The following is a 19,022-nucleotide window of genomic DNA, read 5'->3' on the forward strand; positions in this document are numbered from 1 at the left end:
CCCCTCCCTCCCCTCTCCTCCCTCCTCCCTCCCCTCTCCTCCCTCCTCCCTCCCCTCTCCTCCCTCCTCCCTCCCCTCTCCTCCCTCCTCCCTCCCCTCTCCTCCCTCCCTCCCTTCTCCTCCCTCCTCCTCCCTCCCTTCTCCTCCCTCCTCCTCCCTCCCTTCTCCTCTTCTCCCTCCCTTCTCCTCTTCTCCCTCCCTTCTTCTCTCTTCTCCCTCCCTTCTCCTCTTCTCCAGTTTGCCACAGGTGTCAGCGCCTCTCTCCCCAAACTCCCACACCTTGCTCCAGCTGGAAACGCCTCTTTGAAACCTTCGCAGGCGCCCCGGAGTGTGCGGTACATCCAGTGTGCGAAGTGAGTGCTTGCTGGTGAGGATTTGTTTGCGTTTAACACCAGCCAGCGCCTGAAATGGCAATCGCTCCATGCCTCGGAAACTCCTACTTTACAGCTGTGCCTGAAGTTTTTGTGAAGAGTGATGACAGGCATGTGTCATTTCAGTGTGCCAAGGTTGGAGAAGCACACTGGGTCATGTTCGCAGCCAGACACCGAATGAATGTGAGAGGAGGCTGGCGGGGTTGTGTTGGACTTGGTGATGTGAGGCGGGGGAGGGGGTCCGCTTGACCTCAGCCTGACCTCAGCTGGCGAGTCCAGGGCAGGGCAGGAGATATGCTCAGACGCCGCTGAGGCACGGCTGGCTGATCTTTCGCGGCTTCGCCACACCCGCAGCACCCAGTGAGGCTGCCAAAGCCAAGCCCGTGGTCGGGTAAAGGTTGCTTCCGAGAGAAGGAGGAGACGGCCGCTGGGTGGCCGGGCACAACTGCTGCCCTTGTCTGTAAGTAACAGCTTGTTGTGACTTGAGCCAGCCGGTGTGAGAGAAACAGCTCCGGCTCCGCCACAGCCCGCGGGAAGTGTCGCTGTAAGTATTCTACGTGTGGTGCACGGAGCCACAGGAGGGGGTGCGTGGGGGAGTGAGAGTATGCACCCTCTCAGCGCCGAGGGGCTTTAGTGTAAAAAAAACATTGCCAGGAAGATAATTGCTTAAAACCTTGTTACTGACTGTTGGAGGGCACAATGAGAACTGCGTGTGATATTAGCCGGGTCTCTTGGGGGGGGGTCCAAGCTATTGAAAAAAGCTTGGAGTTTGAGTGCGGTGTTACTATTGGAGCTGGGTGCGTTGTGTAAGCGGTCCTGCGCCGCCCCTGGGCGAGGGGTTTTGCTCAGTGCATGGAGAGATTCGCCCTGTTTCAGAAACGGAGCACTGCTGGTATCTGACAGCTGGCGGTGAGTCTGCTCGGAAGGTGAGTGCTTTGATACAAACTCAGTTTGCTTTGTTCCTTTGTGTTTATATCTCGTTCTTTCTGTGTTTTTGTACACGTGTGTGTGTCTTTCTCTTTTGCACAGTCTGGTTGTCTTTCTATCTTTCTCAGTTTCTGTACCCCTCTCGCAATCTCATGCCCTTTTGCTTTTGCTCAATAAGTCTGTGTGTGTATCTCTATAGCTCTCAGTCACTCTCTTATCTCTCTGTATATCTCCTCTGTCTCTGTGTATCTATAGCTCTCAGTCACACTGTGTGTGTGTGTCTCTCTCTGTCTCTGTGTCTATAGCTCTCCTCAGTCACACTGTCTCTGTCTCCCTCTCATCTGTCTGTCTATAGCTTTCCTCAGTCACACACTCTGGCTGTGTATGTCTCTGTCTATAGTTCTCCTCAGTCACACTCTGTATGTATGTGTGTGTGTGTGTGTCTCTCTCATCTGTCTGTCTACAGCTCTCCTCAGTCACTCTCTCTAACTGTGTATGTGTCTCTCTCTGACTGTGTATGTGTGTCTCTGTCTGTCTCTCTCTCTCTCTCTCATCTGTCTGTGTGTCTATAGCTCTCAGTCACTGTGTGTGTGTCTCTCTCTCTCTCTCTCTGTGTGCGTCCTTTATTTCTCGGCTTGTCTCTCAACAGATGCCGAAAGCGCAGCATGGTATTTAGCAATTATGAAAGATTTTTTCTCTCACTTTCTCTGCAATCTCAATCGATCCCTTTGAGCTGGTCTTAATTGTTTTGCGAGTGACAGCAGTGTCACACGCTGATCTCTCTGCTCTCGGTCCATTTGGGAGATGTAAACGGTAGAACCAGAGTGAGTGTGCTGTGGAGTGATGTGTCTGGCTCTTTAGTTTGCTCCCCGTGCCATTCCCCCCGCTTGTGTCCATTGGACAATGTTGATGCATTTGCTGATCCCAGTGTATTGACGGTGGAAGCAGCTGGTCTGTTTCCTGCTCTCAATAGATGTTTCGCTCGACCCCAAATAAAGGAGATATAAAACGCTGGGGAGCATTTACAGGAAGGGACGTGAAGGGCCACGGGCGGACAGCGAGAGGGGGTTGTGGCGGAGCGGTGGGCAGCACTGGCGGAGATACCGAGGGAGTGGGGGGGTGCGGGTCTGTCTCTGGGTCGGGACAGACAGTAAGAGTTGCTGTGTTAGACTGAGCGAGAGCACGGCTCGGCACAGACTGAAGGCAGGGGCTGACACTGTTGGTAACACAGTGAGGAGTCAGCTGGGATTTGCTTGTGATGGGTTAATGTGAATTTAACCGTCTATTGCCTGGTAAAGCGAGTTCGCGGCAGAATCAGTCACAGGGAATGAAATCAGAACTTGTTTATTTTAAAGAAAATGATGAATGGCCCTCCCTCTCTGCCAGAAACACACAGCAGCCCCCCAATCCTAGTTTATTCAGAGACACAGGCTGCTCCCAGGGCCGGGAATGGCCGAGGCTCGACATCTGTGGAATTGGGTTAGATTATTTTTTAGCAGAGGGTCACCATTTACATACAAAGAAAATGCATCCGAAGCTGCCGCTGAGCGCGGGAATTCCTCCTGTGGGACTAGCTCTTAAAGGGGCTATGTGTGCCTGGACATCACTGACTCCTCTCTGCACAACTCTCCATCGCAGCAGCACAGCAAGTGCATGCACACTCCCGCGGCTGATCCAGCTCTTGTGTTATATATAAATATATATGTCGCCGAATGGCTGGGGGCCACAGTGTGGGACACAGCAGCAAAATGGGCAAGGGGTAGGCAAGGTGAGCTACATCAGGATATGGTCATCAGGTGACATCTAACCTGGCTGTGTGTGTGTGTCTGTGCGGGGTTTATAGACCTGCAGTGTGGTGACTGGCAGATCAGTGAATGGTGCAAACAGTGAAAGAAAAATAAAGACTTGCATTTCTATAGCGCCTTTCACAGCCACCGGACGTCCCAAAGCGCTTTACAGCCAATGAAATAGTTTTGAGTGCAGCCAGTGTTGTAATGTGGGTCCATGCAGTAGTGCGATGTGTGGCAGTGCTGCGCTGCGCCGCGCCAGTGCTGGGTGCGCCCATTGCGGGCGGTGGGCCATATTGTGAGAGCACAGACTGATGGCCGGGGGGTTGTGTCAGTGAGCCCACGTGGTGATGGCGGCCTTGCCCTGGAAGTTGATGGAAGGAGGGGAGGGGAGGTCAGCCTGTCGGACGCAGCTCCTGGCGCAGGGGGAGGGGGAGGGGGGGTTACTCAGCTGTCCCTCAGGCAGGGATGGCGCAGGGAGGCAGAAGCTGGGAAGGGGAGGGGAAGCGAATCTCGCTGAAAGGACATCCCGAGACTCTCCACCCCGGCGCCGTGCTGCGCTGGCTGCTCGCTCCCTCCCCGCGGGGCCCAGGGTGCGGGCTGTCCGGGGGGAATGGCAAGCTGCCCGTGCCCAGTGAGCAGGCTCTCCACATCGCCAGGACTCGGCTGATCGCCTCCGCATGTCGCGGCGCGGCACTAGGTGTGCAGCGATGTGCCTCAAATTCCTTGGTCACCTCTGCCTTCAACTTCACCAGACTGCAGCGTGTCTCTTCAGCGGCTGGCAAGGTCAGGGGGGCGAAGCGGGGGGTCAGGGGGACAGAGCGGGAGGTGGGGGGTCAGGGGGACAGAGCGGGAGGTGGAGGGTCAGGGGGACAGAGCGGGGGGGGGGGAGGTCAGGGGGACAGAGCGGGGGGGGGGAAGGTCAGGGGGACAGAGCGGGGGGGGGGAAGGTCAGGGGGACAGAGCGGGGGGGGGGGGGGGAAGGTCAGGGGGACACAGCGGGAGGTGGGCAGGACCTGGGGAGGGCAGAGCGGGGCTGCTTTGGACCCGGGACTGAAGGTGACGCTGTGCTGGTTTTGAATAGTCACCAGATAATGCAGAATTGCAGCCTTGTGCTAATGGCTCAGGGTCGCAGCTTTTATTGTGTCTGTGAAGTAACTGGTCGCGGATCGCCTGGCCGGACTGTCTGTCTCCGGCTGCTTTATTGTTACAAGTTAATATTTTGTTTGAATTGAGAAGCCCGCGGCGCAGGACATCGCCAAGGTTGAAAAGAGCAGCACAGAGTTACAGTAAATCAGAAAATAAGGATTCGGTCAGGGTTTAAGTTCATCGGAGGAAAGATGAGCATTTCGGTGGTTTTGAGGTGCGGAGAATGAGTAAGTTGGATGAGACTAATCTTGATTTGGATAAGAGTGTGGGCATCAATGTAAGGCAGGGAGATATTTATTTACAGCTTGGGACGAAGAGGAGAAGAACATTCTGAAAGTACTAACTGTGAGCGGAAAGCTTGCCGTGGTGACAGAATGGAGAGAAGTGGCGATTATCAGAGGAGCATTTCCTTGCGCCTTATCCAGGGTTGCAGGAGTCTCCCCAGATGTGGCTGCAGCATTTAAGTTTTAAGGGCCTTTTGGCTAAGATCAAGTGTAGTATCTGTTCTTATCAGTTTAATATCCCCTATGGGGACCTGATATTAAATTGTTTTTTGGACAGGGAGCTGGAACAGGGGCTTGCCCCGTCCACTCCATGCACCGACTTGGTATTGCATTGCTTCCAGGAACGGTGCAGCTTCCCCTCTCGGCCTTTTGGCTAAGATCAAGTGTAAATTGCGCAAAGTTATCTTTGGCGCTAGAGTTGATCTGACAAGAATTGGCAAAAAAAAATTAAGTTTAAAGTGAACTTGGGCATAGAGGGAGTTTGGAGTTATTGAGGGGGAAAGTGTTTGGCACAAAATAATGTATTTTTGTGAGGAATTATAATCATTCCCCTTGGAGTTTGATTGGTCAGGTTTTGGATGTCGGCACTGTTTGCTGAGGATTGGTTAAGCCTCTATGGCATCTTGTAACCGGCCACAAGAAGGTGCTCGCCAGGCCTCCCCCTTGACCTTCTGCCGATCCTTCCCTGCCCACATCGAGATTCTGGACAGCTGAGATTGGGAACTCGCCTTGCAAAGAACCATTGGTGGAACCCATGGTTTACAAGGTGCTGGCACTCAAATGCAGTGCACCATCAGAAAGCGAATTTGTTTCATCATTTGGAATGCAATCAGTGACGAGATAATAGCAAAAGGTTGGGACAGAGGCCTCAAAACTGGTGCTGGGAGGGGAACTCAAAATAGGATATCTGGTCAGCTTCAGGTGATCTGCAAATTGACGCAAGGGCTATGTTGAGGAGGCTTCTTTTCAAGACAAAAAGAGCTTCAGTATAATCCTGCAGAGAAGAACGATCTGGAGGCATTGATCTTCAGTTCATTCCTTATTGAAATGTTAATTATTGATGTAATAATGTTGGTGAAATTGTTGTCCAGAATGCATGAGCATTGTACAATGCCGAATGTCTGTAAAGGTTCTTATTTTGAGGGTTTGTGTGCTCATCTGATTGAAGGAGGAGGATAATTTTTCCATTCTGAATAACCAACATTCAGGGTGAGGTATAGATTCAGAGTAAAGCTCCCTGCACACAGTCTCATCCAGCGCTCCCAGGTCAGATAAAGCAGGCATTGCCCTTCATACTTTATCAAGCATTTCTGGATCAGATATAAGTTGGGTCAGATACAGAGTAGAGAGTGCCCTATACTGCTTAGGTGTGACCATTTCATTTCTCCAACTGTTCACCTGTACAATCTCTTGATCTAGTGCCAAATTATGGGCTGTTTTAGACTTTTTAAAATTGAGAAACTTGGGTGGAGAACCAAAGCTCAATGCATAGGATTCTTCCCAGGTTGGAAATGTAGGTGAGAAGATGGGATAAATCCAGATGTGATGGTTAGGGGATGCCAAGATTGGATTTTCAATCTGCAGATTCTGGAAGGAAGGGAAGATTACGGGAAGTAAAGAGTTCCACCGTTATAAGGTCCTGGGAATGCCTGATTGGGAGTAGCAGACAGATGAATTTTGATTTCAACGCAGGGAGGATATAGGTGGGAGGAAGAGGAGGAGTGTGTAGGAAGCCATATTTGGAGCTTAGAAGGAATGAGCGGAAAGTCCAGAGGAACATTTACTAAATTAGTATTGATGAAGTAGGGAGCGATGAGAGAGATTGTGATGGAGAAGGGTGAAGGTGAGAATCCTTACCAGTGGTATGAGGTCTTAGACCCTTCCCAGAGGTGAAACAGTATTCAGATCTTGGATACAATTGAGTTTTAGAGAGAGTTAACAACAGTGAAGGGGAAAAAAGTGTTTGACACGAAAGAAAAAACTAAACTTCTTCAAAGTTATTACAACAGGAATGAATAAAAATGGGGCAGTTTGGTTATTGAAGCATGTCTGAAGTGGTTGGTAGGTTTGTATAATTTGGGCACAGTTTTTCTTGAATGGTGGCAGTGGGCTCTCTGAGTGACTGTTGTCCCCTGAGATCTGGGTATGTATGGTTTGCATTGCATAACCAAGGGGTAACAGTTGTAATGTTTTGCAGTAACATTGTGCGCTGTTCCTGCTGCTGATCATCTGGTTGAAGGCATCTTCCCCTGGCCAATGAATGTTGGCAGCCTGTTCTCCCATCCATTCTCTGAGTCCCTGAAGCTTGTGCGACAGCATAATACTTGGTTTTCTTGGGCATTTCACTTGGGGCTTATATTTGCTGTCCAGCAATCATGCGTAAACTATTTAAATTTATAAAAACTGCTATTTTTATGTTCAGTCAAACCAATGAAAGAGTATGTATCTTTCAATTTTAACCGGGTTCCACATGCAGTTCTTTATGGTTCAATTGGGCATTCTTTCTGATATTTTAGCTTTTTCCTGTAAACTTCTGGAATGAGATTATAACAATGAATAACTGTGTACCTAACTGCATTACAGTTGAACCCTAATTCAGGATCTATATTGGCGAATGCAGTAAGCACATCCCATTGAGGGATGATGTCACCTCTTTCTGCCCATGTCATTCAGTCCCATTTCTGCTGGCCTGTGAGCAATTGCAATGCCTTTAAGACACCAACCAATATCTGTTTCTTTATTACATTTTGGAATAAAATTGACTTTACAAAGCCAATCATGTACTGAATCTACTGTGCCTTCACTCCCCTGAAATATATTCTTTTGTCATCCACCTGCTTCTCCTTCTCAGTAGGGTCCCATTTCAGATGCGTCTCTTTTACATCAATCTTGAGTATATTCAGCTGATAAATGGCACTGTTTGTCTTTGCCCTATTCACACTAGGTCACGGTCCGAGCTCTCTTTCTGACTCGATCTCTGACCTTGGAAGCACTGTGAGTGATATTTACCCCAGCATAGAAGCTACAGTTTTACACTTCAGATTTTTACAGCTTTCCCCTTCAAAATTTGTATTTTGCAGCAATGCTGTGCACTGGAACTACATAGGATTAATGCTGCATCTCAATTTGCATCCAGAAATATTACATGACAGACCAGACTTGTATAGGCTAAAATTACCATCAACTTTTAAACAAATGAAGCAATGGAATTAGACGATGAAATACACAGGACAAAGTAATAAACTTAAAAGTGCTCTTTCAGCTTGTAGGATGATGTTCATAATGGGCTGACTTGACCTTGGTTTAGTTGCTGTCCTCAGCAATCAATCCTCTGCAGTTTAAACAGAGATTTTGATCCTCCTGGATAGAACTTGAGTTTCTTGGAATCCTCCAGAGGTTCTCAGAAGGTCTCTCTCTATCTGACCTTTTCCTCCAGCAGCTAAAGCTTGTAGAATATAAAGCCAAGTTTTCCAGGGAGGTGGGACAGTTAAAAGCCACAGTGCTGTTTTGACATGTGACAAAAAGCACAAACACTCAATATTTCTATTAGGGGAATCAAGGGGTATGGCGAGAAAGCAGGAATGGGGTACTGAAGTTGCATGTTCAGCCATGAACTCATTGAATGGCGGTGCAGGCTAGAAGGGCCGAATGGCCTACTCCTGCACCTATTTTCTATGTTTCTATGTTTCATTTCCTCTCCGATTAAATTGCAATATTACAAGAAATATCCAATAAGGCACTAATGAATAAGTAAATACCCATTCTCTGGAATTTTAGCTGCTTAACACCTTTGAGACTGCAGGCGAAGATTGCAACATTTGCTGTTATGTGAGCTGCTCCGCTTCAGCTTCAAGAATACATAAATTCAGCTGTTCATAACTATTTAATAAAACATGATCTAATTCACTTATTGATCGAAAGGGATACTGCTTGGGTATTGAGCAGCCAGTCTGCTAAAGGCTGACTACATTTTACACAATGGAATCCACCTGAAAAGTGGGTTACATTTGTTTTTATTCGTTCCTGGGATGTGGGCGTTGCTGACAAGGCCAGCATTTATTGCCCATCCAATTGCTTATTAAAAAGAATTATCTACAAGTCTAACAGGACCATAGCCTTCATGGAACATTCTTTCCCACAAAGGGCTTCCCAGGGTAGAGAAGTACACAATATACATTATATTACATCGGATATACAGAACAGAAACAGGCCATTCAGCCCAACCAGTCCATGCTGCCATTTATGTTCCACTCAAGCCTCCTCCACTCTTTCTTCATCTAACTCTGTCAGCATAACCCTCTATTCCCTTCTCCCTCATGTGCTTGTCTAGCCTCCCCTTAAATGCATCTATACTATTCGCTTCAACCACTCCCTGTTCCACATTCTTACCACTCTCTGGATAAAGAAGTTTCATCTGAATTCTCTTTGATTTCTTGGTGACTATCATATATTGATAGCCTCTAGTTTTGCTCTTCCCCACAAGTGGAAACGCTCTCTCTGTATCTACTCTATCAAAACCTTTCATCATTTTAAAGACCTCTATCAGGTCACATCTCAGCCTTCTCTTTTCAAGAGAAAAGACACACTCATATTTCTGATATCATCCTTGTCAATCTTTTTTGCAACCGCTACAGTGCCTCTACATTCTTTTTATAATATGGCATCCAGAATTGTACGCAGTACTCCAAATGTGGTCTAACTAAGGTTCGATACAAATTTAGCATAACTTCTCTACTTTTCAATTCAATCCCTCTAGAAATAAACCCTAGTGCTTGGTTTACTTTTTGAATGGCCTTGTTAACCTGTGTCGCCACTTTCAGTGATTTGTATTTTTGTATCAGAGATCCCTTTGCTCCTCTACCCCACTGAGATTCGTATCTTCTAAGTAATATGTGACCTCGTTATTTTTCTTACCAAAATGTAAGTGCTTACATTAATCTGTGTTGAATTTCATTTGCCTATTCATCAAGTTTATTAATCTCTCCTTGAAATGTGTTGCAGTCCTCCTCAATATTGACTAATCCCACCCATCACCACCCCAAGTTTTTTGTCATCTGCAAATTTAGAAATTGTTTTATTGATTCCAAAGTCTAAATCGTTAAGATAAATTGTGAACATCAGTGGTTCCAGCACTGATCCTTGCGGAATACCACTACCCACTTCTGCCACTCTGAATAGCTACTCTTTACCCCACTCTCTGCTTTCTGTCTTGAAGCCAGCTAGTTATCCATTCTGCTACTTGTCCCCTGACTCGCATGCTCTGACATTATTCATTATGTGGTACTTTATCGAACATCTTTTTAAAATCTAAATAAATGACATCTACTGCATTACTTTTGTCTACTCTCCCTGCTACCTCTTCAAACAATTCAGTGAGGTTGGTCAAGCAAAACTTTCCTTTTTGAAATCCATGCTGACTATTCATTATTATATTTTGGGTTTCAAGATGTTCTTCTATTTTCTCCTTTAGTAGGGATTCCATTATTTTTCCTATCACCAATGTTAAGCTGACTGGTCCATAGTTCTATGGACGTGTTCTGTCTTCCTTCTTAAATATAGGTATACATAAGCTATCTGCCAGTTCTCTGGCATTACATCTTGTTCTAACGAATCACTAAATATGTGTAGTATTGCCTCTGCTATCTCTTCTCTAGATTCTTTTAAAATGCATGGATGTAATCCTTCTGGACCAGGGATTTTATTGTCTTTGAGTTTGATTAGTTTATTTAATATTTCTCCTCTCCATTTTAAATGCAGTTATCTCATTTGTAATCTCATCATCCAATGATGTCCACCTGTTCCGTCTCCCTGGTAAATACAGAAGCAAAGTAATTATTTAATATTTCTGCCATTTCTCTATCGCTGCTTGAGATATTACCTTCGTGGCCGTATTCCAATCCTGACTTTCCTTTTTTTATTTGTTTGCCTGTAAAATATTTTACAATTTTGTTTTATGTTCCTTGATAATTTAATTTCATAATTCCTTTTTGCCTTTCTAATTTTTTTTTTTGCCTTCTCCCCTAATCTCTCTCATCATGCTCTCCCCTGCTGTCCATGTACTTAGTGTATGCCACTTTCCTTACCCTCAATTTTATCTTAAAGTCTGTTATATGATGGTCGCTATTGCCTAGATATTCCCCTACTTTTACTTATTTTATCTGCTCTGGTTCACTCCCCATTACTAGATCCAATAGTGAATTTGCCCTTGTTGGGCTTCTTGCATATTAGGTTAGAAAGGAGTCCTGTATATAGTGTAGGAACTCCATTCCCTTATCCCCTTTACCTACCTCTTCTGTCCAATTAATATCAGGGTAGTTGAAATCCCCCATATTTATTCTATGTTTTTACTCATTTCCCAAATTTGTTTGCATATTTCTTGTCTCGCCTCCCCTGCACAATTCGGAGACAAAAGCACTATGAGGAGATAAAAGCAAAAGACAGAAAGGAGATGAGGAAAAGTGGAGGCCAGAGAAACCCAAGGCAAAGAACAAAAAGGGCCGCTGTACAGCAAAATTCTAAAAGGACAAAGGGTGTTTAAAAAAACAAGCCTGAAGGCTTTGTGTCTTAATGCAAGGAGTATCCGTAATAAGGTGGATGAATTAACTGTGCAAATAGATGTTAACAAATATGATGTGATTGGGATTACGGAGACGTGGCTCCAGGATGATCAGGGCTGGGAACTCAACATCCAGGGGTATTCAACATTCAGGAAGGATAGAATAAAAGGAAAAGGAGGTGGGGTAGCATTGCTGGTTAAAGAGGAGATTAATGCAATAGTTAGGAAGGACATTAGCTTGGATGATGTGGAATCTATATGGGTAGAGCTGCAGAACACCAAAGGGCAAAAAACGTTAGTGGGAGTTGTGTACAGACCTCCAAACAGTAGTAGTGATGTTGGGGAGGGCATCAAACATGAAATTAGGGGTGCATGCAATAAGGGTGCAGCAGTTATAATGGGTGACTTTAATATGCACATAGATTGGGCTAACCAAACTGGAAGCAATACGGTGGAGGAGGATTTCCTGGAGTGCATAAGGGATGGTTTTCTAGACCAATATGTCGAGGAACCAACTAGGGGGGAGGCCATCTTAGACTGGGTGTTGTGTAATGAGAGAGGATTAATTAGCAGTCTCGTTGTGCGAGGCCCCTTGGGGAAGAGTGACCATAATATGGTGGAATTCTGCATTAGGATGGAGAATGAAACAGTTAATTCAGGGACCGTGGTCCAGAACTTAAAGAAGAGTAACTTTGAAGGTATGAGGCGTGAATTGGCTCGGATAGATTGGCGAATGATACTTAAGGGGTTGACTGTGGATGGGCAATGGCAGACATTGAGAGACCGCATGGATGAACTACAACAATTGTACATTCCTGTCTGGCATAAAAATAAAAAAGGGAAGGTGGCTCAACCGTGGCTATCAAGGGAAATCAGGGATAGTATTAAAGCCAAGGAAGTGGCATACAAATTGTCCAGAAATAAAAGCGAACCCGGGGACTGGGAGAAATTTAGAACTCAGCAGAGAAGGACAAAGGGTTAGATTAGGGCAGGGCAAATGGAGTACGAGAAGAAGCTTGCAGGGAACATTAAGATGGATTGCAAAAGTTTCTATAGATATGTAAAGAGAAAAAGGTTAGTAAAGACAAACATAGGTCCCTTGCAGTCAGAATCAGGGGAAGTCATAACGGGGAACAAAGAAATGGTGGACCAATTGAACAAGTACTTTGGTTCGGTATTCACTAAGGAGGACACAAACAACCTTCCGGATATAAAAGGGGTCAGAGGGTCTAGTAAGGAGGAGGAACTGAGGGAAATCCTTATTAGTCGGGAAATTGTGTTGGGGAAATTGATGGGATTGAAGGCCGATAAATCCCCAGGGCCCGATGGACTGCATCCCAGAGTACTTAAGAAGGTGGCCTTGGAAATAGCGGATGCATTGACAGTCATTTTCCAACATTCCATAGACTCTGGATCAGTTCCTATCGAGTGGAGGGTAGCCAATGTAACCCCACTTTTTAAAAAAGGAGGGAGAGAGAAAACAGGGAATTATAGACCGGTCAGCCTGACATCAGTAGTGGGTAAAATGATGGAATCAATTATTAAGGATGTTATAGCAGCACATTTGGAAAGAGGTGACATGATCGGTCCAAGTCAGCATGGATTTGTGAAAGGGAAATCATGCTTAACACATCTTCTGGAATTTTTTGAGGATGTTTCCAGTAGAGTGGACAAGGGAGAACCAGTTGATGTGGTCTATTTGGACTTTCAGAAGGCTTTCGACAAGGTCCCACACAAGAGATTAATGTGCAAAGTTAAAGCACATGGGATTGGGGCTAGTGTGCTGACATGGATTGAGAACTGGTTGTCAGACAGGAAGCAAAGAGTAGGAGTAAATGGGGACTTTTCAGAATGGCAGGCAGTGACTAGTGGGGTACCGCAAGGTTCTGTGCTGGGGCACCAGCTGTTTACACTACATTAATGATTTAGACGAGGGGATTAATTGTAGTATCTCCAAATTTGCGGACGACACTAAGTTGGGTGGCAGTGTGAGCTGCGAGGATGATGCTATGAGGCTGCAGAGTGACTTGGATAGGTTAGGTGAATAGGCAAATGCATGGCAGATGAAGTATAATGTGGATAAATGTGAGGTTATCCACTTTGGTGGTAAAAACAGAGAGACAGACTATTATCTGAATGGTGACAGATTAGGAAAAGGGGGGGTGCAACGAGAACTGGGTGTCATGGTATATCAGTCATTGAAGGTTGGCATGCAGATACAGCAGGCGGCTAAGAAAGCAAATGGCATGTTGGCCTTCATAGCGAGGGGATTTGAGTACAGGGGCAGGGAGGTGTTGCTACAGTTGTACAGGGCCTTGGTGAGGCTACACCTGGAGTATTGTGTACAGTTTTGGTCTCCTAACCTGAGGAAGGACATTCTTGCTATTGAGGGAGTGCAGCGAAGGTTCACCAGACTGATTCCCGGGATGGCGGGACTGACTTATCAAGAAAGACTGGATCAACTGGGCTTGTATTAACTGGAGTTCAGAAGAATGAGAGGGGACCTCATAGAAACGTTTAAAATTCTGATGGGTTTAGAGAGGTTAGATGCAGGAAGAATGTTCCCAATGTTGGGGAAGTCCAGAACCAGGGGTCACAGTCTAAGGATAAGGGGTAAGCCATTTAGGATCGAGATGAGGAGAAACTTCTTCACCCAGAGAGTGGTGAACCTGTGGAATTCTCTACCACAGAAAGTTGTTGAGGCCAATTCACTAAATATATTCAAAAAGGAGTTAGATGAAGTCCTTACTACTAGGGGGATCAAGGGGTATGGCGAGAAAGCAGGAATGGGGTACTGAAGTTGTATGTTCAGCCATGAACTCATTGAATGGCGGTGCAGGCTAGAAGGGCCAAATGGCCTATTCCTGCACCTATTTTCTATGTCTATGTTTCTATGTGGATTCTAATTTTGTCTTGCTGATAGCTGCGTCACTTTTTCCTTCTGCCATTATGTTATCCCTAATAAGTTAAGCTACTTCACTTCCCCTTTTTCCCTCTGTCTTTTCTAAATATTTTATATCCTGCAATGTTTAATTCCCAGTCCTGATTTTTCTGTAGCGATGTCTCTGTAATCCCTACTATGGTTCCTCGCAACGCATCATTGCCTCCAGCTCCCCTATTTTATTACGGAAACTGTGTGCATTGCTGTACAGACAGATTAATTCATTTTTAATAGCAGTTCCCCTTACTTGATAACCTTTAAACACTCCTGTTTTTTAAATATTTATTTCCTGGCCATCAATGTCCTCCTTTTATTCTTTCCTATGATTTTCTTTCCTGTTCTCTTTATATTTAGGCTGGTTTAATTTCTTGTACATCCCTCCCCCACTCTTTATTTTAAAGCCTTTGCCACCTCCCTATTTACCCTTTCTGCTGGGACATGGGTCCCATCCTGGTTCAGGTGGAGCCCATCCCATCACTACAGCTCCTTCCTGGTGCCAGTGTCCCAAGAAATAGTGAAGTGAATATTCCAACAGGAGCATCATTGTCAGAATCCCCTCCAACCCCCCCCCCCCCCCCCACTCCCTCAGTGGCACAAACCATTTCCTGGCTATGAGAATAGGATGTCAACCGAGCCAGTGTGATATACCTAATACTTTCAGATTGTGATATACCTAATATATCGTGGGCCGCCCCAACCTGTGTAAGAACACCACCGCAGGTCGGGGCTATAAATAGAGCTGGAGCGCCGGGCCCTGGAACACCGTGGGCCGCTCTGACCCGTGTGAGAACACCACCGCAGGTTGGGGCTATAAATAGAGCTGGAGCAGGACATCGTGGGCGAAGGTACGGCGAATGAGGGTACGAGGCCCAGAAGAGGCGAGGGCCCAGGAGCAGCACGGACCAGCCCACACTGCGATATGTGTGCACACTAGGTCCGTGCAGCAGATCTGGTCTCCAGTCACCTTGGTTAATCCTTGCCACTGGATAAAGGCCTAGCTCTGTCAAGCCCGTGTGGTGGCAGATGTGCAACGGTCACCACACATTAAAAAAATCCATGCACAAGCATCTTCCACCCCCTCAACTGGAGTTCTGGACTGGAACATTGGGTCCTTCATTGAAACATCTGTGAACTCTCGTGGAAGCAAGTCATCCTCGTTCGAGGGACCGCCTATGATGATGAATACTTTCAGAATAGTTTTGCTTATCCCCAGAACTGTTTGGTGCCAAAATTCTTACAATAGACCCCCTCTGGAACACAATGACCATAATCATTGGGCAGTGCCAGGCGCTAGTAAAGTCTGTGTGATTCTGGAATAAGTCTGCCCTCTCAGAAGACCATTTACTAGCTTGTCCTTTGGGTTTCCTGACAACATTGTACTGTAATCCTATGTAATAGCCTGGACAGACATTTCCCCAGCTCTGAAGTCTGATGGTCAGGGAGCTACTAAACTGCCTGTGCCACGGATCAGTGCTATGTGGATGGGAATATGTTACTGAGTGGTGGTCTCACCCCCACTGTGGCAGATGAGTGAGCACCCAGCCCACTGCCAGCATCATTATATAGTCGACTGTCATTATTATTTGGTTTGCTCCCGATAATACCACCCTTAAAGCCTCCCTGAAAAAGTGCAACATCCCCACTGACACCTGGGAGTCCCTGGCCAAAGATCGCCCTAAGTGAACGAAGTGCATAGAAACATAGAAAATAGGTGCAGGAGTAGGCCATTCAGCCCTTCTAAATAGGAGGTGGGTGGGGTGGATTGACCCATCCACCTCCACGGAGGTGTGTGGGGGGCCTGACCCATCCACCTCCATGGCACGAACCTGGTATTGCAGTACTTCCAGGAACGGTGCAGTGGCTCTCGGCCTTTTGGCTAAGAGCATTGGCGCAGAGTGATCCTTGATGTGTGCAAGTTGACCTCTGGCGTTTGTGATTTGACAAAGAATTGGAAAGATTGGCAACGAAAAATTTAAAAAAATAAAAAAATAAAAAAAATTCAGCCCTTCTAGCCTGCACCGCCATTCAATGAGTTCATGGCTGAACATGCACTTCAGTACCCCCTTCCTGCTTTCTCGCCATACCCCTTGATCCCCCGAGTAGTAAGGACTTCATCTAACTCCCTTTTGAATATATTTAGTGAATTGGCCTCAACTACTTTCTGTGGTAGAGAATTCCACAGGTTCACCACTCTCTGGGTGAAGATGTTTCTCCTCATCTCGGTCCTAAATGGCTTACCCCTTATCCTCAGACTGTGACCCCTGGTTCTGGACTTCCCCAACATTGGGAACATTCTTCCTGCATCTAACATGTCTAAACCCGTCAGAATTTTAAACGTTTCTATGAGGTCCCCTCTCATTCTTCTGAACTCCAGTGAATACAAGCCCAGTTGATCCAGTCTTTCTTGATAGGTCAGTCCCACCATCCCGGGAATCAGTCTGGTGAATCTTCGCTGCACTCCCTCAATAGCAAGAATGTCCTTCCTCAAGTTAGGAGACCAAAACTTTACACATAACTCCAGGTGTGGCCTCACCAAGGCCCTGTACAACTGTAGCAACACCTCCCTGCCCCTGTACTCAAATCCCCTCGCTATGAAGGCCAACATGCCATTTGCTTTCTTAACCGCCTGCTGTACCTGCATGCCAACCTTCAATGACTGATGTACCATGACACCCAGGTCTCGTTGCACCTCCCCTTTTCCTAATCTGTCACCATTCAGATAATAGTCTGTCTCTCTGTTTTTACCACCAAAGTGGATAACCTCACATTTATCCACATTATACTTCATCTGCCATGCATTTGCCTACTCACCTAACCTATCCAAGTCACTCTGCAGCCTCATAGCATCCTCCTTGCAGCTCACACTGCCACCCAACTTAGTGTCATCCGCAAATTTGGAGATACTACATTTAATCCCCTCGTCTAAATCATTAATGTACAATGTAAACAGCTGGGGCCCCAGCACAGAACCTTGCGGTACCCCACTAGTCACTGCCTTCCATTCTGAAAAGTCCCCATTTACTCCTACTCTTTGCTTCCTGTCTGCCAACCAGTTCTTAATCCACGTCAGCACACTACCCCCAATCCCATGTGCTTTAACTTTGCACATTAATCTCTTGTGTGGGACCTTGTCGAAAGCCTTCTGAAAGTCCAAATATACCACATCAACTGGTTCTCCCTTGTCTACTTTACTGGAAACATCCTCAAAAAATTCCAGAAGATTTGTCAAGTATGATTTCCTTTTCACAAATCCATGCTGACTTGGACCTATCATGTCACCTCTTTCCAAATGCACTGCTATGACTTAATAATTGATTCCATCATTTTACCCACTACTGAGATCAGGCTGACCGGTCTATAATTCCCTGTTTTCTCTCTCCCTTTTTTAAAAAGTGGGGTTACATTGGCTACCCTCCACTCGATAGGAACTGATCCAGAGTCAATGGAATGTTGGAAAATGACTGTCAATGCATCCACTATTTCCAAGGCCAGCTCCTTAAGTACTCTGGGATGCAGTCCATCAGGCCCTGGGGATTTATCGGCCTTCAATCCCATCAATTTCCCCAACACAATTTCCCGACTAATAAAGATTTCCCTCAGTTCCTCCTCCTTACTAGACCCTCTGACCCCTTTTATATCTGGAAGGTTGTTGGTGTCCTCCTTAGTGAATACCGAACCAAAGTACTTGTTCAATTGGTCTGCCATCCGGGAGGGCGCTGAGCACCTCGAGTCTCGTCACTGAGAGCATGCAGAAATTAAGTGCAGGCAGCGGAAAGAGCATGCAGCAAACCTGTCCCACCCACCCTTTTTCCTCAACGATTATCTGTCCCACCTGTGACAGGGACTGTGGCTCTCACATTGGACTGTTCAGCCACCTAAGGACTCATTCTAAGAGTGGAAGCAAGTCTTCCTCAATTCCGAGGGACTGCCTATGATGACTCCCGATAATCTCAAATCTTTTTTTTTTGATGCCAAAAAAAATGGAATTATCCAATAGTCTGAATGAAGTTAACATTACATCAAGCATATATTAATATCTATATGGAAATAATTCTAGAACCTATCGAAAGAATTCCAATCGTGCATTATGATGTGGTTTTCGACGGGACGAAAGGTACAATTACAACAAAGAACTTCTTCACAGCTAAACTGAGCAGCCAACCAACACTGTCAGTGGTTGAAGAAATGGCAGCTGCCATATAGAATCCCACTCCTAGAACGTGTGCATACTTAAAATGGTGCCCAGGCACACTCAAATAGAAAATGGTAACCCTTGTGAAAGTGTTTGAACGAGGAGTCCACCCCTCGGCTGTCCTCACATAACCAGCCAGCTGGTAAATGCCTGATGCCTGATGCCTGCTTGCTTGGCTGCAGTTTGTTGCTTTACTTAATAGAACGTAAGAAAGGTGGGGTACAAGGACCCAGAGAAGAGGGGAAAGGGAAATAAAATGTAGAACAATCCTCTTCTTCCATCCCCATATAAAGACTTTAATTAAAGTTGATTTGTGAATTGTGAGCATTGTTCTAATTGTTCTAGCTGTCCTATGTTTGCTTTGAATGAAAGAACAGCTCATTATTTCCAGACCGATCTCGCCTAAGGGATATGGTTAGATATCTTTTATTTGTCTCTTTGCTATGTGAAACAGTTGCCTACCATACTTAATGAGCACAAGTGTCAGGATATTAATAAACAGGAAGCATGATCGTGTCAGTTCAAACCGAGAGCTATTAGTTCCTGGCCTAGTTTTTAGTAATGCACAGCTGTACCGGGTCCCAGTAATATGACATGTGCTTCGCGTCTTCTGTAAGCGTTCTTGTATTCTCAAAATGGGATATGGCCTGGTTGCAGTGACCTCGTGTAATCGTCGCCAGAGAACACATGCATCATAAAGAGGGAGCCTGTTTTTTTTTTCTCACTCCAACCATCTTTGTGACCTAATTTAGTACCAATTGTAGGCAGTTTATACTGCAGTAGGATCATGCCCCCTAGGAAATGAAGCTCAAGTG

At 45.9% G+C, this 19,022-nt stretch overlaps 1 protein-coding gene and 1 pseudogene across 3 annotated transcripts in view; both read left to right on the forward strand.

Annotated features, from left to right (window-relative positions):
- Positions 1-19,022, forward strand: part of LOC139268853 (oxysterol-binding protein 2-like) — a 426,288-nt gene that overhangs the window by 160,808 nt on the left and 246,458 nt on the right. The window lies entirely within an intron of this gene.
- On the forward strand, positions 4,695-4,875 carry LOC139269876 (U2 spliceosomal RNA; annotated as a pseudogene).

This window comes from Pristiophorus japonicus, chromosome 8 (assembly GCF_044704955.1).
Source record: "Pristiophorus japonicus isolate sPriJap1 chromosome 8, sPriJap1.hap1, whole genome shotgun sequence".
NCBI lineage: Eukaryota > Metazoa > Chordata > Chondrichthyes > Pristiophoridae > Pristiophorus > Pristiophorus japonicus.